The sequence below is a fragment of the Panulirus ornatus genome, chromosome 46 (genome assembly GCF_036320965.1).
Source record: "Panulirus ornatus isolate Po-2019 chromosome 46, ASM3632096v1, whole genome shotgun sequence".
Taxonomy (NCBI): Eukaryota; Metazoa; Arthropoda; class Malacostraca; order Decapoda; family Palinuridae; genus Panulirus; species Panulirus ornatus.
The window spans coordinates 16794274-16821135 of NC_092269.1; positions in this window are offsets into that span (position 1 = coordinate 16794274).

Consider the following 26862-nt stretch of genomic DNA (forward strand, 5'->3'; position numbering starts at 1 on the left):
ACATTCCCAAACCACTATTCCACTTTACCCTTGAGCTTCGATTCACTCAGAGCCATATATATATATATATATATATATATATATATATATATATATATATATATATATATATATATATATATATATATATATATATATATATATTTTTTTTTTTTTTTTTTTTGCTTTGTCGCTGTCTCCCGCGTTTGCGAGGTAGCGCAAGGAGACAGACGAAGGAAATGGCCCAACCCACCCACATACACATGTATATACATACGTCCACCCACGCAAATATACATACCTACGCAGCTTTCCATGGTTTACCCCAGATTCTTCACATGCCCTAATTGAATCCACTGACAGCTCGTCAACCCCGGTATACCACATCGCTCCAATTCACTCTATTCCTTGCCCTCCTTTCACCCTCCTGCATGTTCAGGTCCCGATCACACAAAATCTTTTTCACTCCATCTTGCCACCTCCAATTTGGTCTCCCTCTTCTCCTCGTTCCCTCCAACTCCAACACATATATCCTCTTGGTCAATCTTTCCTCACTCATTCTCTCCATGTGCCCAAACCATTTTAAAACACCCTCTTCTGCTCTCTCAACCACGCTCTTTTTATTTCCACACATCTCTCTTACCCTGACGTTCCTTACTCGATCAAACCACCTCACACCACACATTGTCCTCAAACATCTCATTTCCAGCACATCCATCCTCCTGCGCACAACTCTATCCATATCCCACGCCTCGCAACCATACAACATTGTTGGAACCACTATTCCTTCAAACATACCCATTTTTGCTTTCCGAGATAATGTTCTCGACATCCACACATTCTTCAAGGCCCCCAGAATTTTCGCCCCCTCCCCAACCCTATGATGCACTTCCGCTTCCATGGTTCCATCCGCTGCCAGATCCACTCCCAGATATCTAAAACACTTCACTTCCTCCAGTTTTTCTCCATTCAAACTCACCTCCCAATTGACTTGACCCTCAACTCTACTGTACCTAATAACCTTGCTCTTATTCACATTTACTCTTAACTTTCTTCTTTCACACACTTTACCAAACTCAGTTACCAGCTTCTGCAGTTTCTTACATGAATCAGCCACCAGCGCTGTATCATCAGCGAACAACAGCTGACTCATTTCCCAAGATCTCTCATCCACAACAGACTGCATACTTGCCACTCTTTCAAAAACTCTTGCATTCACCTCCCTAACAACCCCATCCATAAACAAATTAAACAACCATGGAGACATCACACACCCCTGCCGCAAACCTACATTTACTGAGAACCAATCACTTTCCTCTCTTCCTACATGTACACATGCCCTACATACTCTATAAAAACTTTTCACTGCTTCTAACAACTTGCCTCCCACAACATGTATTGTTAATACCTTCCACAGAGCATCTCTATCAACTCTATCATATGCCTTCTCTAGATCCATAAATGCTACATACAAATCCATTTGCTTTTCCAAGTATTTCTCACATACATTCTTCAAAGCAAACACCTGATCCACACATCCTCTACCACTTCTGAAACCACACTGCTCTTCCCCATTCTGATGCTCTGTACATGCCTTCACCCTCTCAATCAAATCCCTCCCATATAATTTACAAGGAATACTCAACAAACTTATACATCTGTAATTTAAGCACTCACTCTTATCCCCTTTCCCTTTGTACAATGGCACTATGCAAGCATTCCGCCAATCCTCAGGCACCTCACCATAAATCATACGTTCATTAAATAACCTTACCAACGAGTCAACAATACAGTCACCCACTCTTTTAATAAATTCCAGTGCAATGCCATCCACACCTGCCGCTTTACCGGCTTTCATCTTCCGTAAAGCTTTTACTACCTCTTCTCTATTTAGCAAATCATTTTCCCTAACCCTCTCACTTTGCACACCACCTCGACCAAGACACCCGACATCTGCCACTATATCATCAAACACATTCAACAAACCTTCAAAATACTCACTACATCTCCTTCTCACATCACCACTACTTATTATCACCTCAACATTAGCCCCCTTCACTGAAGTTCCCATTTGCTCCCTTGTCTTACGCACTTTATTTACCTCCTTCCAAAACATCTTTTTATTCTCCCTAAAATTTAATGATATTTTCTTACCCCAAATCTCATTTGCCCTCTTTTTCACCTCTTGCACCTTTCTCTTGACCTCCTGCCTCTTTCTTTTATACCTATCCCACTCATTTGCATTTTTTCCAAGCATATATATATATATATATATATATATATATATATATATATATATATATATATATATATATATATATATATATATATATATATATATATATATATATATATATATATACACATATATATATATATATATATATATATATATATATATATATATATATATATATATATATATATATATATATATATATATATATACATATATATATATATTTTTTTTTTTTTTTTTATACTTTGTCGCTGTCTCCCGCGTTTGCGAGGTAGCGCAAGGAAACAGACGAAAGAAATGGCCCAACCCCCCCATACACATGTATATACATACGTACACTCACGCAAATATACATACCTACACAGCTTTCCATGGTTTACCCCAGACGCTTCACATGCCTTGATTCAATCCACTGACAGCACGTCAACCCCGGTATACCACATCGCTCCAATTCACTCTATTCCTTGCCCTCCTTTCACCCTCCTGCATGTTCAGGCCCCGATCACACAAAATCTTTTTCACTCCATCTTGCCACCTCCAATTTGGTCTAACTCTTCTCCTTGCTCCCTCCACCTCCGACACATATATCCTCTTGGTCAATCTTTCCTCACTCATCCTCTCCATGTGCCCAAACCACTTCAAAACACCCTCTTCTGCTCTCTCAACCACGCTCTTTTTATTTCCACACATCTCTCTTACCCTTACGTTACTCACTCGATCAAACCACCTCACACCACACATTGTCCTCAAACATCTCATTTCCAGCACATCCTTCCTCCTGCGCACAACTCTATCCATAGCCCACGCCTCGCAACCATACAACATCGTTGGAACCACTATTCCTTCAAACATACCCATTTTTGCTTTCCGAGATAATGTTCTCGACTTCCACACATTCTTCAAGGCTCCCAGGATTTTCGCCCCCTCCCCCACCCGATGATCCACTTCTGCTTCCATCGTTCCATCCGCTGCCAGATCCACTCCCAGATATCTAAAACACTTTACTTCCTCCAGTTTTGCTCCATTCAAACTTACCTCCCAATTGGCTTGACCCTCAACCCTACTGTACCTAATAACCTTGGTCTTATTCACATTTACTCTTAACTTTCTTCTCTCACACACTTTACCAAACTCAGTCACCAGCTTCTGCAGTTTCTCACATGAATCAGCCACCAGTGCTGTATCATCAGCGAACAACAACTGACTCACTTCCCAAGCTCTCTCATCCCCAACAGACTTCATACTTGCCCCTCTTTCCAAAACTCTTGCATTTACCTCCCTAACTACAACAACCATAAACAAATTAAACAACCATGGAGACATCACACACCCCTGCCGCAACCATACATTCACTGAGAACCAATCACTTTCCTCTCTTCCTACACGTACACATGCCTTACATCCTCGATAAAAACTTTTCACTGCTTCTAACAACTTGCCTCCCACACCATATATTCTTAATACCTTCCACAGAGCATCTCTATCAACTCTATCATATGCCTTCTCCAGATCCATAAATGCTACATACAAATCTATTTGCTTTTCTACGTATTTCTCACATACATTCTTCAAAGCAAACACGTGATCCACACATCCTCTACAATTCTGAAACCACACTGCTCTTCCCCAATCTGATGCTCTGTACATGCCTTCACCCTCTCAATCAATATATATATATATATATATATGTATATATATATATATAATATATATATATATATATATATATATATATATATATATATATATATATATATATATATATATATATATATATATATATATATATATATATATATATATATATATATATATATATATATATATATATATATATATATATATATATATAATGGCCCAACCCACCCCCATACACATGTATATACATACACGTCCACACACGCAAATATACATACCTATACATCTCAATGTACACATATATATACTCACACAGACACATACATATATACCCATGCACACAATTCACACTGTCTGCCTTTATTCATTCCCATCGCCACCTCGGCTCACATGGAATACCATTCCCCTCCCCCCTCATGTGTGCGAGGTATCGCTAGGAAAAAACAATAAAGACTTCATTCGTTCACACTCAGTTTCTAGCTGTCATACAATGATGCCCGAAACCACAGCTCCCTTTCCACATCCAGGCCCCACACAACTTTCCATTGTTTACCCCAGACGCTTCACATGCCCTGATTCAATCCACTGACAGCACGTCAACCCCTGTATACCACATCGATCAAATTCACTCTATTCCTTGCCCTCCTTTCACCCTCCTGCATGTTCAGGCCCCGATCACTCAAAATCTTTTTCACTCCATCTTTCCACCTCCAATTTGGTCTCCCACTTCTCCTCGTTCCCTCCACCTCCGACATATATATCCTCTTGGTCAATCTTTCCTCAATCATTCTCTACATGCACCCAAACCATTTCAAAACACCCTCTTCTGCTCTCTCAATCACGCTCTTTTTATTTTCACACATCTCTCTTACCCTTGCATTACTTACTCGATCAAACCACCTCACACCACACATTGTCCTCAAACATCTCATTTCCAGCACATCCGCCCTGCTGCGCACAACTCTATCCATAGCCCACGCCTCGGAACCATACAACATTGTTGGAACCACTATTCCTTCAAACATACCCATTTTTCCTTTCCGAGATAATGTTCTCGACTTCCACACATTTTTCAAGGCTCCCTGGATTTTCGCTCCTTCCCCCACCCTATGATTCACTTCCACTTCCATGGTTCCATCCGCTGCCAGATCCACTCCAAGATATCTAAAACACTCTACTTCCTCCAGTTTTTCTCCATTCAAATTTACCTCCAAATTGACTTGACCCTCAACCCTACTGTACCTAATAAACTTGCTCTTATTCACATTTACTCTTAACTTTCTTTTTTCACACACTTTACCAAACTCAGTCACCAGCTTGTGCAGTTTCTCACATGAATCAGCCACCAGCGCTGTATCATCAGCGAACAACAACTGACTCACTTCCCAAGCTCTCTCATCCACAACAGACTGCATACTTGCACCTCTTTCCAAAACTCTTGCATTCACATCCCTAACAACCCCATCTATAAACAAATTATACAAGAATGGAGACATCACACAACCCTGCTGCAAACCCACATTCACTGAAAACCAATCACTTTCTTCTCTTCCTACATGTACACATGACTTACATCCTCGATAAAAACTTTTCACTGCTTCTAACAACATGCCTCCCACATCATATATTCTTAATACCTTCCACAGAGCATCTCTATCAACTCTATCATATGCCTTCTCCAGATCCATAAATGCTACATACAAATCCATTTGCTTTTGTAAGTATTTCTCACATACATTCTTCAAAGCAAACACCTGATCCACACATCCTCTACCACTTCTGAAACCACACTGCTCTTCCCCAATCTGATCCTCTGTACATGCCTTCACCCTTTCAATCAATACCCTCCCATATAATATACCAGAAATACTCAACAAACTTATACCTCTGTAATTTGAGCCCTCACTCTTATCCCCTTTGCCTTTGTACAATGGCACTATGCAAGCATTCCACCCATCCTCAGGCACCTCCCCATGATTCATACATACATTAGATAATCTTACCAACCAGTCAACAATACAGTCACCCCCTTTTTAAATAAATTCCACTGCAATGCCATCCACACCTGCTGCTTTGCCGGCTTTCATCTTCCGTAAAGCTTTTACTACCTCTTTTCTATTTACCAAATCATTTTCCCTAACCCTCTCACTTTGCACACCACCTCGACCAAGACACCACACATCTGCCACTCTATCATCAAACACATTCAACAAACCTTCAAAATACTCACTCCATCTCCTCACATTACCACTACTTGTTATCACCTCCCCATTAGCCCCCTTCACTGAAGTTCCCATTTGCTCCCTTGTCTTACGCACTTTATTTACATCCTTCCAAAACATCTTTTTATTCTCCCTGAAATTTAATGATATTCTCTCACCCCAACTCTCATTTGCACTCTTTTTCACATCTTGCACCTTTCTCTTGACCTCCTGCCTCTTTCTTTTATACCTCTCCCACTCATTTGCATTTTTTCCTGCATATATATATATATATATATATATATATATATATATATATATATATATATATATATATATATATATATATATATATATATATATATATATATATATATATATATATATATATATATATATATATATATGCGTCTCCCGCGTTTGCGAGGTAGCGCAAGGAAACAGACGAAGGAAATGGCCCAACCCACCCCCATACACATGTATATACAAACACGTCCACACACGCAAATATACATACCTATACATCTCAATGTAAACATATATATACACACACAGACACATACATATATACCCATGCACACAATTCACACTACCTGCCTTTATTCATTTCCATCGCCACCTCGCCACACATGGAATACCATCCCCATCTCCCCTCATGTCTGCGAGGTATCGCTAGGAAAAAACAACAAAGGCCTCATTCGTTCACACTCGGTCTCTAGCTGTCATGCAATAATGCCCGAAACCACTGCTCCCTTTCCACATCCAGGCCCCATAGAACTTTCCATGGTTTTCCCCAGACGCTTCACATGCCCTGATTCAATCCACTGACAGCAGGTCAACACCGGTATACCACTTCGATCCAATTCACTCTATTCCTTGCCCGCCTTTCACCCTCCTGCATGTTCAGGCTCCGATCACTCAAAATCTTTTTCACTCCATCTTTCCACCTCCAATTTGGTCTCCCACTTCTCCTCGTTCCCTCCACTTCCGACATATATATCCTCTTGGTCAATCTTTCCTCAATCATTCTCTCCATGTGCACAAACAATTTCAAAACACCCTGTTCTGCTCTCTCAACCACGCTCTTTTTATTTCCACACATCTCTCTTACCCTTATATTACTTACTCGATCAAACCACCCCACACCACACATTGTCCTCAAACATCTCATTTCCACCACATCCACCCTACTGCGCACAACTCTATCCATAGCCCACGCCTCGCAACCATACAACATTGTTGGAACCACTATGCCTTCAAACATACCCATTTTTCCTTTCCGAGATAATGTTCTCGACTTCCACACATTCTTCAAGGCTCCCAGGATTTTCGCCCCTTCCCCCACCCTATGATTCACTTCTGCTTCCATGGTTCCATCCGCTGCCAGATCCACTCCTAGATATCTAAATCACTTTACTTCCTCCAGTTTTTCTCCATTCAAACTTACCTCCAAATTGACTTGACCCTCAACCCTACTGTACCTAATATCCTTGCTCTTATTCACATTTACTCTTAACTTTCTTCTTTCACACACTTTACCAAACTCAGTCACCAGCTTCTGCAGTTTCTCACATGATTCAGCCACCAGCGCTGTATCATCAGCGAACAACAACTGACTCACTTCCCAAGCTCTCTCATCCACAACAGACTTCATACTTGCACCTCTTTCCAAAACTCTTGCATTCACCTCCCTAACAATCCGATCAATAAACAAATTAAAGAACCATGGAGACATCACACTCCCCTGCCGCAAACGTACATTCACTGAGAACCAATCACTTTCCTCTCTTCCTACACGTACACATGCCTTACATCCTCGATAAAAACTTTTCACTGCCTCTAACAACTTGCCACCCACACCATATATTCTTAATACTTTCCACAGAGCATCTCTATCAACTCCATCATATGCCTTCTCCAGATCCATAAATGCTACATACAAATCCATTTGCTTTTCTAAGTATTTCTCACATACATTCTTCAAAGCAAACACCTGATCCACACATCCTCTACCAATTCTGAAACCACAATGTTCTTCCCCACTCTGATGCTCTGTACATGCCTTCATCCCCTCAATCAATACCCTCCCATATAATTTACCAGGAATACTCAACAAACTTATACCTCTGTAATTTGAGCACTCACTCCTATCCCCTTTGCCTTTGTAAAATGGCACTAGGCACGCATTTCGCCAATCCTCAGGCACCTCACCATGAGTCATACATACATTAAATAACCTTACCAACCACTCAACAATACAGTCACCCCCTTTTTTAATAAATTCCACTGCAATACCATCCAAGCCTGCTGCCTTGATGACTTTCATCTTCCGCAAAGCTTTTACTACCTCTTCTCTGTTTACCAAATCACTTTCCCCAACCCTCTCACTTTGCACACCACCTCGACCAAATTTAATGATACTCTCTCACCCCAACTCTCATTTGCCCTCTTTTTCACCTCTTGCATCTTTCTCTTGACCTCCTGTCTCTTCTTTTATACATCTCCCAGTCAATTGCATTTTTTCCCTGCAAAAATCGTCCAAATGCCTCTCTCTTCTCTTTCACTAATATTCTTACTTCTTCATCCCACCACTCACTACTCTCTCTAATCAACCCACCTCCCACGTTTCTCATGCCACAAGCAACTTTTGCGCAATCCATCACTGATTCTCTAAATACATCCCATTCCTCCCTCACTCCCCTTACTTCCATTGTTCTCACCTTTTTCCATGCTGTACTCAGTCTCTCCTGGTACTTCCTCACACAAGTGTCCTTCCCAAGCTCACTTACTCTCACCACCCTCTTCACCCCAACATTCACTCTTCTTTTCTGAAAACCCATGCAAATCTTCACTTTAGCCTCCAGAAGATAATGATCAGACATCCCTCCAGTTCAACCTCTCAGCACATTTACATCCAAAAGTCTCTCTTTCGCGCGCCTGTCAATTAACACGTAATCCAATAACGCTCTCTGGCCATCTCTCCTACTAACGTACTTATGCTTATGTATATCTCGCTTTTTAAACCAGGTATTCCCAATCACCTGTCCTTTTTCAGCACATAAGTGTACAAGCTCTTCACCATTTCCATTTACAACAATGAACACCCCATGTATACCAAATATTCCCTCAACTGCCACATTACTCACCTTTGCATTCAAATCACCCATCACTATAACCCGGTCGCGTGCATCAAAACCACTAACACACTCATTCAGCTGCTTCCAAAGCACTTGCCTCTCATGATCTTTCTCCTCATGCCCAGGTGCATATTCACCAATAATCACCCATCTCTCTCCATCAACTTTCAGTTTTACCCATATCAATCGAGAATTTACTTTCTTACATTCTATCACATACTCCCACAATTCCTGTTTCAGGAGTACTGCTACTCCTTCCCTTGCTCTTGTCCTCTCACTAACCCCTGAATTTACTCCCAAGACATTCCCAAACCACTCTTCCCCTTTACCCTTGAGCTTCGTTTCACTCAAAGCCAAAACATCCAGTTTCCTTTCCTCAAACATACTACCTATCTCTCCTTTGTTCACATGTTGGTTACATCCACACACATTTAGACACCCTAACCTGAGTCTACGAGGAGGATGAGCACTCCACGCGTGACTCCTTCTGTTTCCCATTTTTTGGAAAGTTGAAAATACAAGGAGGGGAGGATTTTTGGGCCCCCGCTCCCGTCCCCTCTAGTCGCCTTCTACGACACGTGAGGAATGCATGGGAAGTATTTCTCACCCCTATCCCCAGGAATAACATATACATATATATACACACACATATACACATATTTAAACACATACACACATATACACACACACACACACATATATATATATATATATATATATATATATATATATATATATATATATATATATATATATATATATATATATATATATATATATATATATACATATGAAAATGTAAGAAATAATTTAGAAAACTGAAACTTCTATCTTGAAATGAAATTAAAAAATGAATATCATATAATAGTTCAACCTCTGGCTATGGAAAAGGGAAATGTATAATTTATTTACACAAACGTCAGTAGTAGTTTTCATAAATTTATCCACTGTATCATACTGCCTGGTCCACTTCTCTTATCATGAAAATGGAATATTGGTTTATGATGTTTCTCAATTGTCTTCATTAAACAAAGTACAACCATATCTTGGATACATGAGGGTAGGTAGTTGGTCATCCGCCATAATAAAGCCTTGACAGACCAAAAGTTTATCTGGACCTCAACTTTTCAGTATATTCAAGAAAAACACCTTTTTGCTTTCTATCTCTATCACTTTGAAAAGTGCTCCCTTTGTTCACATTTCAATGAAAGAATAAGCTCTAATGTCTGAGCTACATTCTTTTCCAATTTCACTATTTTCTTGTAAGAGCACCATGTATGAAAACTATCACTCCAGTAACACAACTATAAAAAATTACTTTCACTTTCAAAAAGTTATATATATATATATATATATATATATATATATATATATATATATATATATATATATATATATATATATATATATATATATATATATATATATATATATATATATATATATATATATATATATATATATATTTGAAAAGATCACTGTTTTCCGCGTGATCAAGATATTCCTATGAGTTCACGGGATGAATGAAACACGAGAAGTTCCCAAGTGCACTTTCGTGTATAAATCACATCATCAGTGGAGACACAAGAGAAAAATATAACAGTCAGTTCATATACATCGAAGAGACGAAGCTAGGACGCCATTTGGTAAACATATGATTGTCCATTATTATATATATTTATATATATATATATATATATATATATATATATATATATATATATATATATATATATATATATATATATATATATATATATATATATATATATATATATATATATATATATATATATATATATATCTATCTATCTATATATATATATGTATATATATATATATATATATATATATATATATATATATATATATATATATATATATATATATATATATATATATATATATACATATATATATATATATATATATATATATATATATATATATATATGTATATATAATTATGTATATATAATATATATATATATATATATATATATATATATATATATATATATATATATATATATATATATATATATATATATATATATATATATATATATATATATATATATATATAGGGGAAAAAATGCAATTGAGTGGGAGATGTATAAAAGAAAGAGACAGGAGGTCAAGAGAAAGGTGCAAGAGGTGAAAAAAAGGGCAAATGAGAGTTGGGGTGAGAGAGTATCATTAAATTTTAGGGAGAATAAAAAGATGTTCTGGAAGGAGGTAAATAAAGTGCGTAAGACAAGGGAGCAAATGGGAACTTCAGTGAAGGGCGCAAATGGGGAGGTGATAACAAGTAGTGGTGATGTGAGAAGGAGATGGAGTGAGTATTTTGAAGGTTTGTTGAATGTGTTTGATGATAGAGTGGCAGATATAGGGTGTTTTGGTCGAGGTGGTGTGCAAAGTGAGAGGGTTAGGGAAAATGATTTGGTAAACAGAGAAGAGGAAGTGAAAGCTTTGCGGAAGATGAAAGCCGGCAAGGCAGCAGGTTTGGATGGTATTGCAGTGGAATTTATTAAAAAAGGGGGTGACTGTATTGTTGACTGGTTGGTAAGGTTATTTAATGTATGTGTGACTCATGGTGAGGTGCCTGAGGATTGGCGGAATGCGTGCATAGTGCCATTGTACAAAGGCAAAGGGGGTAAGAGTGAGTGCTCAAATTACAGATGTATAAGTTTGTTGAGTATTCCTGGAAAATTATATGGGAGGGTATTGATTGAGAGGGTGAAGGCATGTACAGAGCATCAGATTGGGGAAGAGCAGTGTGGTTTCAGAAATGGTAGAGGATGTGTGGATCAGGTGTTTGCTTTGAAGAATGTATGCGAGAAATACTTAGAAAAGCAAATGGATTTGTATGTAGCATTTATAGATCTGGAGAAGGCATATGATAGAGTTGATAGGGATGCTCTGTGGAAGGTATTAAGAATATATGGTGTGGGAGGAAAGTTGTTAGAAGCAGTGAAAAGTTTTTATCGAGGATGTAAGGCATGTGTACGTGTAGGAAGAGAGGAAAGTGATCGGTTCTCAGTAAATGTAGGTTTGCGGCAGGGGTGTGTGATGTCTCCATGGTTGTTTAATTTGTTTATGGATGGGGTTGTTAGGGAGGTAAATGCAAGAGTTTTGGAAAGAGGGGCAAGTATGAAGTCTGTTGGGGATGAGAGAGCTTGGGAAGTGAGTCAGTTGTTGTTCGCTGATGATACAGCGCTGGTGGCTGATTCATGTGAGAAACTGCAGAAGCTGGTGACTGAGTTTGGTAAAGTGTGTGGAAGAAGAAAGTTAAGAGTAAATGTGAATAAGAGCAAGGTTATTAGGTACAGTAGGGTTGAGGGTCAAGTCAATTGGGAGGTGAGTTTGAATGGAGAAAAACTGGAGGAAGTGAAGTGTTTTAGATATCTGGGAGTGGATCTGGCAGCGGATGGAACCATAGAAGCGGAAGTGGATCATAGGGTGGGGGAGGGGGCGAAAATTCTGGGGGCCTTGAAGAATATGTGGAAGTCGAGAACATTATCTCGGAAAGCAAAAATGGGTATGTTTGAATGAATAGTGGTTCCAACAATGTTGTATGGTTGCGAGGCGTGGGCTATGGATAGAGTTGTGCGCAGGAGGATGGATGTGCTGGAAATGAGATGTTTGAGGACAATGTGTGGTGTGAGGTGGTTTGATCGAGTGAGTAACGTAAGGGTAAGAGAGATGTGTGGAAATAAAAAGAGCGTGGTTGAGAGAGCAGAAGAGGGTGTTTTGAAGTGGTTTGGGCACATGGAGAGGTTGAGTGAGGAAAGATTGACCAAGAGGATATATGTGTCGGAGGTGGAGGGAGCAAGGAGAAGACGGAGACCAAATTGGAGGTAGAAAGATGGAGTGAAAAAGATATTGTGTGATCGGGGCCTGAACATGCAGGAGGGTGAAAGGAGGGCAAGGAATAGAGTGAATTGGAGCGATGTGGTATACCGGGGTTGACGTGCTGTCAGTGGATTGAATCAAGGCATGTGAAGCGTCTGGGGTAAACCATGGAAAGCTGTGTAGGTATGTATATTTGCGTGTGTGGACGTATGTATATTCATGTGTTTGGGGGGGGGGGGGGTTGGGCCATTTCTTTCGTCTGTTTCCTTGCGCTACCTAGCAAACGCGGGAGACAGCGACAAAGTATAAAAAAAAAAAAAAAAAAAAATATATATATATATATATATATATATATATATATATATATATATATATATATATATATATATATATATATATATATATATATATATATATATATATGTATATACATGTGTATATATATATATATATATATATATATATATATATATATATATGTATATACATGTGTATATATATATGTATATATATATATATATATATATATATATATATATATATATATATATATATATATGTATATACATGTGTATGGGGGGGGTTGGGCCATTTCTTTCGTCTGTTTCCTTGCGCTACCTCGCAAACGCGGGAGACAGCGACAAAGTATAATAATAATAAAAATATATATATATATATATATATATATATATATATATATATATATATATATATATATATCGAGTAAGTAACGTAAGGGTAAGAGAGATGTGTGGAAATAAAAAGAGCGTGGTTGAGAGAGCAGAAGAGGGTGTTTTGAAATGGTTTGGGCACATGGAGAGAATGAGTGAGGAAAGATTGACCAAGAGGATATATGTGTCGGAGGTGGAGGGAACAAGGAGAAGAGGGAGACCAAATTGGAGGTGGAAAGATGGAGTGAAAAAGATTTTGTGTGATCGGGGCCTGAACATGCAGGAGGGTGAAAGGAGGGCAAGGAATAGAGTGAATTGGAGCGATGTGGTATACAGGGTTTGACGTGCTGTCAGTGGATTGAATCAAGGCATGTGAAGCGTCTGGGGTAAACCATGGAAAGCTGTGTAGGTATGTATATTTGCGTGTGTGGACGTGTGTATGTACATGTGTATGGGGGGGGGGGGGTTGGGCCATTTCTTTCGTCTGTTTCCTTGCGCTACCTCGCAAACGCGGGAGACAGCGACAAAGTATAAAAAAAAAAAAAAAAAAAAAAAAAAAAATATATATATATATATATATATATATATATATATATATATATATATATATATATATATATATATATATATATATATATATATATTTATATCCAAAAGTCTCTCTTTCGCGCGCCTGTCAATTAACACGTAATCCATTAACGCTCTATGGCCATCTCTCCTACTTACATACGTATACTTTTGTATATCTCTCTTTTTAAACCTGGTATTCCCAATCACCAGCCCTTTTTCAGCACATAAATCTACAAGCTCTTCACCATTTTCATTTACAACACTGAACACCCCATGTATAGAATTATTCCCTCAACTGCCACATTACTCACCTTTGCATTCAAATCACCCATCACTATGACCCGGTCGCGTGCATCAAAACCACTAACACACTCATTCAGCTGCTCCCAAAACACTTGCCTCTCATGATCTTTCTCCTCATGCCCAGGTTAATATGCACCAATAATCACCCACCTCTCTCCATGAACTTTCAGTTTTACAAATATTAATCGAGAATTTACTTTCTTACACTTTATCACATACTCCCACAACTCCTGTTTCAGGAGTATTGCTACTCCTTCCCTTGCTCTTGTCCTATCACTAACCCCTGACTTTACTCCCAAGACATTCCCAAACCACTCTTCCCCTTTACCCTTGAGCTTCATTTCACTAAGAGCCAAAACATCCAGGTTCCTTTCCTCAAAAACACTACCTATCTCTCCTTTTTTCACATGGTGGTTACATTCACACAGATTTAGACACCCCAATCTGAGTCTACGAGGAGGGTGAGCACTCTCCGCGTGACTCCTTCTGTTTCCCATTAATAGAAAGTTAAAATACAAGAAGGGGAGGATTTTTAGCCCCCCGCTCCCGTCTCCTCTAATCGCCTTCTACGACACGTGAGGAATGTCTGGGAAGTATTCATTCACCCCCATCCAAGGGGTAATGTATATACATATATATATATATATATATATATATATATATATATATATATATATATATATATGAAATAAGTAAGAAATAATTTAGAAATCTTAAATTTCTACCTTGAAATGAAATGAAAAATGAATGTCACATAATGGTTCAACATCTGGCTATGGAAAAGAGAAATGTACAATTTATTTACACGAACGTCAATAGTAGTTTTCATCAATTTATCCACTGTATCATACAGCCTGGTCCACTTCTCTTATCATGAAACAACTGGACGGATGTCTGATCATTTTCTTGTGGAGGCTAAGGTGAAGATTTGTATGGGTTTTCAGAAAAGAAGACTGAATGTTGGGGTGAAGATGGTGGTGAGAGTAAGTGAGCTTGGGAAGGAGACTTGTGTGAGGAAGTACCAAGAGAGACTGAGTACAGAATGGAAAAAGGTGAGAACAATGGAAGTAAGGGGAGTGGGGGGAGGAATGGGATGTATTTCGGGAATCATTGATAAAGCGCGCAAAAGATGCTTGTGGCATGAGAAGCGTGGGAGGTGGGTTGATCAGAAAGGGTAGTGAGTGGTGGGATGAAGAAGTAAGATTATTAGTGAAAGAGAAGAGAGAGGCATTTGGACGAATTTTGCAGGAAAAAAAATGCAATTGAGTGGGAGATGTATAAAAGAAAGACACAGGAGGTCAAGAGTAAGGTGCAAGAGGTGAAAAAGAGGGCAAATGAGAGTTGGGGTGAGACAGTATCATCAAATTTTAGGGAGAATAAAAATATGTTCTGGAAGGAGTTAATAAAGTGCGTAAGACAAGGGAGCAAATGGGAACTTCAGTAAAGGGCGCTAATGGGGAGGTGATAAGTAGTGGTGATGTGAGAAGGAGATGGGGTGAGTATTTTAAAGGTTTGTTGAATGTGTTTGGTGATAGAGTGGCAGATATAGGGTTGTTTGGTCGAGGTGGTGTGCAAAGTGAGAGGGTTGGGGAAAATGATTTGGTAAACAGAGAAGAGGTAGTAAAAGATTTGCGGAAGATGAAAGTCGGCAAGGCAGCAGGTTTGGATGGTATTGCAGTGGAATTTATTAAAAAAGGTGGTGACTGTATTGTTGACTGGTTGGTAAGGTTATATAATGTATGTATGACTCATGGTGAGGTGCCTGAGGATTGGCGGAATGCGTGCATAGTGCCATTGTACAAAGGCAAAGGGGATAAGAGTGAGTGCTCAAATTACAGAGGTATAAGTTTGTTGAGTATTCTTGGTAAATTATATGGGAGGGTATTGATTGAGAGGGTGAAGGCATGTACAGAGCATCAGATTGGGGAAGAGTAGTGTGGTTTCAGAGGTGGTAGAGGATGTGTGGATCAGGTGTTTGCTTTGAAAAATGAATATGAGAAATACTTAGAAAAGCAAATGGATTTGTATGTAGCATTTATGGATCTGGAGAAGGCATATGATAGAGTTGATAGAGATGCTCTGTGGAAGGTATCAACAATATATGGTGTGGGAGGCAAGTTGTTAGAAGCAGTGAAAAGTTTTTTATCGACGATGTAAGGCATGTGTATGTGTGGGAAGAGAGGAAAGTGATTGGTTCTCAGTGAATGTAGGTTTGCAGCAGGTGTGTGTGATGTCTCCATGGTTGTTTAATTTGTTTATGGATGGGGTTGTTTGGAAGGTGAATGCAAGAGTTTTGGAAATAAGGGCAAGTATGAAGTCTGTTGTGGATGAGAGATCTTGCGAAGTGAGTCAGTTGTTGTTCGCTGATAATACAGCGCTGGTGGCTGATTCATGTGAGAAACTGCAGAAGCTGGTGACTGAGTTTGGTAAAGTGTGTGAAAGAAGAAAGTTAAGAGTAAATGTGAATAAGAGCAAGGTTAGTAGGTACAGTAGGGTTGAGGGTCAAGTCAAATGGGAGGTAAGTTTGAATGAAGAAAAACTAGTGGAAGTAAAGTGTTTTAGATATCTGGAAGTGGATCTGGCAGTGGATGAAACCATGGAAGCGGAAGTGAATCATAGGGTGGGGGAGGGGGCGAAAATCCTGGGAGCATTAAAAAATGTGTGGAAGTCGAGAACATTATCTCGGAAAGCAAAAATGGGTATGTTTGAAGGAATAGTGGTTCCAACAATGTTGTATGGTTGCGAGGCGTGGGCTATGGATGGAGTTGTGCGCAGGAGGGTGGATGTGCTGGAAATGAGATGTTTAGGACAATGTGTGGTGTGAGGTGGTTTGATCGAGTAACTAATGTAAGGGTAAGAGAGATGTGTGGAAATAAAAAGAGCGTGGTTGAGAGAGCAGAAGAGGGTGTTTTGAAATGGTTTGGGCACATGTAGCGAATGAGTGAGGAAAGATTCACCATGAGGATATATGTGTCGGAGGTGAAGGGAACGAGAAGTGGGAGACCAAATTGAAGGTGGAAAGATGGAGTGAAAAAGATTTTGAGTGATCGGTGCCTGAACATGCAGGAGGGTTAAAGGCGGACAAGGAGTAGAGTGAATTGGATCGATGTGGTATACCGGGGTTGACCTGCTGTCAGTGGATTGACTCAGGGCATATAAAGCGTCTGGGGTAAACGATGGAAAGTTGTGTGGGGCCTGGATCTGGAAAGGGAGCTGTGGTTTCGGCATTATTGCATGACAGCCAGAGACTGAGTGTGAACAAATGGGTCCTTTGTTGTCTTTTCCTTACGCTACCTCGCACACATGAGGGGGGGGTGGGGAAGGTGATGGTATTCCATGTGTGGCGAGGTGGCGATGGGAATGAATAAAGGCAGACTGTGTAAATTGTGTGCATGGGTATATATGTATGTGTCTGTGTGTGTATATATATGTGTACATTGAGATGTATAGGTATGTATATTTGCATGTGTGGACGTGTATATATATACATGTGTATGGGGGTGGGTTTGGCCATTTCTTTCGTCTGTTTCCTTGCGCTACCTCGCAAACGCGGGAGACAGCGACAAAGCAAAATAGAACAAAAAAAAAAAATATATATATATATATATATATATATATATATATATATATATATATATATATATATATATGAGAGTTGGAGTGAGAGAGTATCATGACACTTTGGGGAGAATAAAAAGATGTTCTGGAAGGAGGTAAATAAAGTGCGTAAGACAAGGGAGCAAATAGGAACTTCAGTGAAGGGCACAAATGGGGAGGTGATAACAAGTAGTGGTGATGTGAGAAGGAGATGGAGTGAGTATTTTGAAGGTTTGTTGAATGTGTTTGATGATAGAGTGGCAGATATAGGGTGTTTTGGTCGAGGTGGTGTGCAAAGTGAGAGGGTTAGGGAAAATAATTTGGTAAACAGAGAAGAGGTAGTAAAAGCTTTGCGGAAGATGAAAGCCTGCAAGGCAGCAGGTTTGGATGGTATTGCAGTGGAATTTATTAAAAAAGGGGGTGACTGTATTATTGACTGGTTCCTAAGGTTATTTAATGTATGTATGACTCATGGTGAGGTGCTTCAGGATTGGCGGAATGCGTGCATAGTGCCATTGTACAAAGGCAAAGGGGGTAAGAGTGAGTGCTCAAATTACAGAGGAATAAGTTTGTTGAGTATTCCTGGTAAATTATATGGGAGGGTATTGATTGAGAGGGTGAAGGCATGTACAGAGCATCAGATTAGGGAAGAGTAGTGCGGTTTCAGAGGTGGTAGAGGATGTGTGGATCAGGTGTTTGCTTTGAAGAATGAATATGAGAAATATTTAGAAAAGCAAATGGATTTGTATGTAGCATTTATGGATCTGGAGAAGGCATATGATAGAGTTGATAGAGATGCTCTGTGGAAGGTATTAACAATATATGGTGTGGGAGGCAAGTTGTTAGAAGCAGTTAAAAGTTTTTTATCGACGATGTAAGGCATTTGTATGTGTAGGAAGAGAGGAAAGTGATTGGTTCTCAGTGAATGTAGGTTTGCGGCAGGGGTGTGTGATGTCTCCATGGTTGTTTAATTTGTTTATGGGTGGGGTTGTTAGGGAGGTGAATGCAAGAGTTTTGGAAAGAGAGGCAAGTTTGAAGTCTGTTGTGGATGAGAGAGCTTTCGAAGTGAGTCAGTTGTTGCTCGCTGATGATACAGCGGTGGTGGTCGATTCATATGAGAGACTGCACAAGCTGGTGACTGAGTTTGGTAAAGTATGTGAAAGAAGAAACTTAAGAGTAAATGTGAATAAGAGCAAGGTAATTAGGTACAGCAGGGTTGAGGGTCAAGTCAATTGGGAGGTAAGTTTGAATGGAGAAAAACTGGAGGAAGTAAAGTGTTTTAGATATCTGGGAGTGGATCTGGCAGCGGATGGAACTATGGAAGCAGAAGTGGATCATAGGGTGGGGGAGGAGGCGAAAATCCTGGGAGCCTTGAAGAATGGGTGGAAGTCGAGAACATTATCTCGGAAAGGAAAAATGGGTATGTTTGAATGAATAGTGGTTCCAACAATGTTGTATGGTTGCGAGGCATGGGCTATGGATAGAGTTGTGCGCAGGAGGATGGATGTGCTGGAAATGAGATGTTTGAGGACAATGTGTGGTGTGAGGTGGTTTGATCGAGTAAGTAACGTAAGGGTAAGAGAGATGTGTGGAAATAAAAAGAGCGTAGTTGAGAGAGCAGAAGAGGGTATTTTGAAATGGTTTGGGCAAATGGAGAGAATGAGTGATGAAAGATTGACCCAGAGGATATATTTGTCGGAGGTGGAGGGAACGAGGAGAAGTGGGAGACCAAATTGAAGGTGGAGAGATGGAGTGAAAAAGATTTTGTTTGATCGAGGCCTGAACATGCAGCAGGGTGAAAGGAGGGCAAGGAATAGAGTGAATTGAATTGATGTGGTATACCGAGGTTGAGGTGCCGTCAGTGGATTGAATCAGGGCATATGAAGCGTCTGGGGTAAAGCATGGAAAGCTGTGTAGGTATGTATATTTGCGTGTGTGGACGTATGTATATACATGTGTATGGGGGTGGGTTGGGCCATTTCTTTCGTCTGTTTCCTTGTGCTACCTCGCAAACGCGGGAGACAGCGACAAAGAAAAAAAAAATATGTATATTTATATAAATGTTTATATATATATATATATATATATATATATATATATATATATATATATATATATATATATATATATATATATATATATATATATATATATATATATATATATATATATATATATATATATATATATATATATCCCTGGGGATAGGGGAGAAAGAATACTTCCTACGCATTCCTCACATGTCAAGGAATGCGACTAAATTAGACGGGATCGTGGGGCTGGAAACCCTCCCCTCCTTGTATTTTAACTTTCTAAAACAAGAAACAGAAGAAGGAGCCATGCGGGGAGTGCTCATCCTCCTCGAAGGCTCAGATTTGGGTGTCTAAATGTGTGTGGATTTAATCGAGATGAGAAAAAAGTAGGGATAAGTAGTATGTTTGAGGAGAGGAACGTGGAGTTTTGGCTCTAAGTGAAACGAACCTAAAGGGTAAAGGGGAAGTGTGGTTTGGGAATGTCTTGGGAGTAAAGTCAGGGGTTAGCGAGAGTAGCACTACTCCTGAAACAGGAGTGGTGGGAGTAAGTGATAGAGTGTAAGAAAGTAAACTCTAGATTGATATGGGTAAAACTGAAAGTTGATGAGAGAGATGGGTGATTATTGGTGCATATGCACTTGGGCATGAGAAGAAAGATCATGAGAGGCAAGTGTTATTGGAGCAGTTGAGTGAGTGTGTTAGTAGTTTTTATGCACGAGACTGGGTAATACTGATGGGTGATTTGAATACAAAGGTGATTGATGTGAGAGTTGAGGGAATGATTGGTGTACATGCGTTGTTCAGTGTTGTAAATGGAAATTGTGAAGAGCTTGTATATTTATGTTCTGAAAAAGGACTGGTGATTGGTATTACCTAGTTTAAAAAGAGAGATATAAATAAGTATACCTATGTAAGTAGGAGAGATGGCCAGAGAACGTTATTGGATTCCGTGTTAATTGATAGGCGCGCGAAAGAGAGACTTCTCGATGTTAATGTGCTGAGAGGTGCAACTGGAGGGATGTCTGATCATTATCTTGTGGAGGCGAGTGTGAATATTTGTAGAGTTTTTCAAAAAAGAAGAGAGAATGTTGGGGTGAAAAGAGTGGTGAGAGTAAGTAACCTTGGGAAGGAGACTTGTGTGAGGAAGTACCAGGAGAGACTGAGTACAGAATGGAAAAAGGTGAGAACAAAGGAGGTAAGGGGAGTGAGGCAGGAATGGGATGTATTTTGGGAAGCAGTGATGGCTTGCGCAGATGCTTGTGGCATGAGAAACGTGGGAGGTGGGAAGATTAAAAAGGGTAGTCGGTGGTGGGATGAAGAAGTGAGACTATTAGTGAAAGAGAAGAATGAGGCATTTGGACGATTTTTGTATAGAAATAATGCAGATGACTGGGAGATGTATAAAAGAAAGAGGCTGGAGGTTAAGAGAAACGTGCAAGAGGTGAAAAAGAGGGCAAATGAGAGTTGGGATGAGCGAGTATCATTATATTTTAGGGAGAATAAAAAGATGTTTTGGAAGGAGGTAAATAAAGTGCGTAAGACAAGGGAACAAATGGGAGCTTTAGTGAAGGGGGCTCATGGGGAGGTGATAACAAGTAGTGATGATGTGAGAAGGAGACGAAGTGATTATTTTGAAGGTTTGTTGAATATGTTTGATGATAGAGTGGCAGATATAGGGTGCTTTGGTCGAGGTGGTGTGCAAAGTGAGAGGGTTAGAGGGAATGATTTGGTAAACAGAGAAGCGATAGTAGAAGCTTTGGGGAAGATGAAAGCCGGCATTGCAGTGGAATCCATTAAGAAAGGTGGTGACTGTATTGCTTACTGGTTGGTAAGGTTATTTTATATATGTATGACTCATGGTGATGTGCCTGAGGATTGGCTGAATGCTTGCATAGTGCCATTGTGCAAAGGGAAAGGGGATAAAGGTGAGTGCTCAAATTACAGAGGTATAAGGTTGTTGAGTATTCCTAGGAAATTATATGAGAGGGTATTGATTGAGAGTGTGAAGGCATCTATAGAACATCAGATTGGGGAAGAGCAGTGTGGTTTCAGAAGTGGTAGGGATGTGTGGATCAGGCGTTTGGTTTGAAGAATGTATGTGAGAAATAATTAGAAAAGCAAATGGATTTGTATGTAGCATTATGGATCTGGAGAAGGCATATGATACAGTTGATAGAGATGCTCTGTGGAAGGTATTAAGAATATATAGTGTGGGAGGTAAGTTGTTAGAAGCAGTGAAAAGTTTTTATCGAGGCTGTAAGGCATGTGTACGTGTAGGAAGAGAGAAAAGTGATTGGTTCTCAGTAAATGTAGGTTTGCGACAGGGGTGCATGATATGACATCCCTCCAGTTGAACCTCTCAGCACATTAACTTCCGAAAGTTTCTCTGGCCATCCCTCTTATTTACATAAGTATACTTATGCATATCTCTCTTTTTAAACCAAGTTTTCTTCACCATCTCCATTTACAACACTGAACACCCCATATACACCAATTATTCCCTCAACTGCCATATCACTCACCTTTCCATTTATATCACCCATCACCCATCACCCACATTTTTTATACATCTCCCACTTCTCCCACTCCTAATTCTTCATTCTCACTACCCTCTCCTATCTAACAACCTCCCACGCTTCTCATGTCAAAAGCATCTTTGGCGTAAGCCACCACTGCTTCCCTAGATACATCCGATTCCTCCCCCATTCCACTTACGTGTTTTATTCTCACCTTTTTCTATTCTCTACTCAGTCTCTGGTACTTCCTCACACAAGTCTCCTCCCCAAGCTCACTTACTCTCACCACTCTCTTTACCCCAACATTCTTCCTTCTTTTCTGAAAACTTCTACAAATCCTCACCATCTTTTTAAACCAAGTATTCCCAATCACCAGTACTTTTCAGCGGACAAATCTGCAAGCTCTTCCCCATTTCCATTTACAACACTGAACATCCCATGTACACCAATCATTCCCTCAACTACCACATTACTCACCTTTGCATTCAAATCAACCATCACTATAACACCTTTTCGTGCATCAAAAGTGCTAACACAATCTGCTGCTACCTGACACTTACATTTCATGATCTTCCCTCTCATGCCCAGGTGCATATGCACCAATAATCACCCATCTCTCTCCACCCACTTTCAGTTTTACCCATATCAATCTAGGTTTACTTTCTTACGCTATCAAATACTCCAACCACTCCTGTTTCAGGAGCAGTGATACTCTTACCCTTGCTCTTCTCCTCTCACCAACCTCTGTCTTTACTCACAAGATATTTCCAATATCTCGTTTCACTCAGAGCCAGAATATCCAGGCTCTTTTCCACAAACATACTACTTATCTCTTCTTCTTTCTCATATTTGTTACATCCACACGCATTTATACACCCCAATCTGAGCCTTAGAGGAGGATGAGCACTCCCCGCTTGACTCCATCTACAAAGGCAAAGGGGATAAAGGTGAATGCTCAAATTACAGAGTTATAAGTTTGTTGAGTATTCCTGGTAAATCATATGGGAGGGTATTAATTGAGAAGGTGAAGGCATGTACAGAGTATTAGATTGGGGAAGAGCAGTGTGGCTTCAGAATTGGGAGGGGATATGTGGATCAGGTGTTTCCTTTGAAGAATGTATGTAAGAAATACTTAGAAAGGCAAATAGATTTGCATGTAGCATTTATGGATCTGCAGAAAGCATATGATAGAGTTGATAGAGATGTGATTTTAAACAAAAGTAACTGTTTATCTAAAATGAATGATCTTCTAAATGATGACACAACATATTCTAAACTTTCTAAAAATCCCTTAAAAGCAGTTAATTCTCACTTCAATAAAGAATTAAAGTTGTTGTTGAAAGGTAACATTTATCTTATCAAGAGTTTGTCATCTTTGTCCCCTTCATTGCCATATATGTCTGGACTTATCAAAACACACACAGAATTTTCCAGCAGACCTATAGTGAGTTCAGTAGGCTCCATCACATATAAATTGTCAAAATGGTTAGTTTCTTTATTAAACCCTTTAGTGGGTAAGGTATCAAATTATAATATCACGAACAATGTAGATTTAGTCAACAAGCTAAACAATATCAATGTTAATTGATATTGTTAATTGACTAGTTAGTTTTGATGTTTCCTCACTTTTCACTAAAGTTCCAGTTGATGACCTTTTAGAATATTTATTTGATGTCTTGGATAAGTTTCATTTACCTGTTTCAAAGACTATTTTCATTGAACTGATAATATTATGTATAAAAGACTGTATTTCAATTTAATGGAGATTATTATGCTCAAAAGTTTGGTGTGGTAATGGGTAATCCGCTTTCACCTGTACTAAGTAATTCTTAAGTGGTAATTTTTGAAACAAAATTACTAAAGGATATCTTACCTTCTAATGCAATTTGGTTTATGTATGTAGATGATATTCATTGCGTTTGGCCAACAAATGAAAATTTACAAATATTTCTCTCCTCACTTAACAATTTAGTACCTTCCATCAAATTTACTGTAAAAAATGAGAATAATTTGTATGTTACCATTTTTAGATTGCATGATCCATAGACAAGGAAAAAACTTTTGAGTTTGGCATATACAGAAAACCCACCAATGTATGCTCATATATCCATTATTACTCAACGTGACAGAGTTAAACTATCATCATTTCAATCTATGTTCCTTACGTATTTGCAGTCCAGAGTTTATTGATGATGAGTTTAAGAAGATATATTCTATTGGATCTAAGTTAAAGTACCCTAGATCTTTCATTGATAAATCCCTTAAGTTAGCAAGGAAATCATTTTATACAGGTGAGCCCAAAACTCCCATTGGCACCAAGAATCTTTTAGTTTTCCCTTTTGATAATAATTTCACTCTGCTTCCCATGTTGCTTAAATCCTTTAATGGAGATGTTGCCTTTAGCAACAATGATACTATAAAGAATATCTTAATCAGGAATTCACCAGAAAATTCTCTTGGATGCAACTATGAAGTGCCTTGTGGAAATTGTGATAAATTTTATGTTGGTCAGACTGGTAAGGATCTTTCTGTTAGACTTAAGCAACATAAATATAGTATAAGAAGAGGACAAGAATCAAAGACCTTGTTTATTTAGGCTAAAAACTATGATCCTTGTATTGACTGGAGTAACGCCTTCTCAGTTATCAACTCTAACTCTATTACCAAGAGAAATACCGTTGAATCTTCTATCATCAAATACACAAAGGATTATAATCTTAATATTAGTGATGGTCTATACAAATTAGATAATTTTAGAATTTGAAAAAATGATAAGTTTATGAACGCTCTTTGTATTTTTTGGACAATCACACGTTTATAAAATGGAGTCCTAGCTTCGTCTCTTCGATGTATATCAACTGACTTATATTTCTCTGTTGTGTGTCCTCTGATGATGTGATTATTTCAAGAAAGTGCACTTAGGAACTTTTCGTGTTTCATTTTCCCAATGGACTCATATGAATATTTTGATTACGTGCAAAATTGTGATTCTAATATATATATATATATATATATATATATATATATATATATATATATATATATATATATATATATATATATATATATATATATATATATATATATATACATTTTTTTTTTTTTTGCTTTGTCGCTGTCTCCCGCGTTTGCGAGGTAGCGCAAGGAAACAGACGAAAGAAATGGCCCAACCCACCCCCATACACATGTATATACATACACGTCCACTCACGCAAATATACATACCTACACAGCTTTCCATGGCTTACCCCAGACGCTTCACATGCCCTGATTCAATCCACTGACAGCACGTCAACCCCGGTATACCACATCGCTCCAATTCACTCTATTCCTTGCCCTCCTTTCACCCTCCTGCATGTTCAGGCCCCGATCACACAAAATCTTTTTCATTCCATCTTTACACTCCAATTTGGTCTCCCTCTTCTCCTCGTTCTCTCCACCTCCGACACATATATCTTCTTGGTCAATCTTTCCTCACTCATTCTCTCCATGTGCACAAACCATTTCAAAACACCCTCTTCTGCTCTCTCAACCACGCTCTTTTTATTTCCACACATCTCTCTTACCCTTACGTTACTTACTCGATCAAACCACCTCACACCACACATTGTCCTCAAACATCTCATTTCCAGCACATCCACCCTCTTGCGCACAACTCTATCCATAGCCCACGCCTCGCAACCATGCAACATTATTGGAACCACTATTCCTTCAAACATACCCATTTTTCCTTTCCGAGATATTGTTCTCGACTTCCACACATTCTTCAAGGCTCCCAGGATTTTCTGCCCCTCCCCCATCCTATGATTCACTTCCGTTTCCATGGTTTCATCCGCTGCCAGATCCACTCCCAGATATCTAAAACACTTTACATCCTCCAGTCTTTCTCCATTCAAACTTACCTCCCACTTGACTTGACCCTCAACCCTACTGTACCTAATAACCTTGCTCTTATTCACATTTATTCTTAACTTTCTCCTTTCACACACTTTACCAAACTCAGTCACCAGCTTCTGCAGTTTCTCACATGAATCAGCCACCAGCGCTGTATCATCAGCGAACAACAACTGACTCACTTCCCAAGCTCTCTCATCCCCAACAGACTTCATACTTGCCCCTTTTT